Here is a 484-nt window from a genome sequence, read left to right on the forward strand (position 1 = left end):
CCCAGGCCCCTCACCCAGGCCGGCCTCACCCCCGAAAGGGGATTCCCACCCTGATCCAGGACCCCCTTCAGGGCAGACCAGCCAGTTCCCACTCCATCATCAGCCTGCAAACGGCCATTAGCCCCTCACCCAGGCCCACCCCACACCCAGAGGGGACCCTCACTCTAATGGGACATGGCCAGCCTGCATAGGGCCATCAGCCCCTCACCCAGGCTGGCCACATCCCCCAGCAGAGACCCCCACCCCTATGGCAGCATGGCCAGCCTGCAAATGGCCCCAGCCCCTTGCCCAGGCCAGCACCTCCCCCAGCAGGGACTCCCACCCCATGGAGGTGTGGCTGGCCTGCAAACCCCTGGCAGCCCCTTGCCCAGGCTGGCCCTAACCCCCAGCAGGAACACCCCCCACCCCAATTGGGGGTGTGGCTGGCCTATAACTGCCCCAGGAACCTTGCCCAGGCTGGCACCCCCCCCCCCCCCCCGGGGCC

Source organism: Myotis davidii, unplaced genomic scaffold, assembly GCF_000327345.1.
Source record: "Myotis davidii unplaced genomic scaffold, ASM32734v1 scaffold560, whole genome shotgun sequence".
In the NCBI taxonomy this organism is placed as follows: Eukaryota; Metazoa; Chordata; class Mammalia; order Chiroptera; family Vespertilionidae; genus Myotis; species Myotis davidii.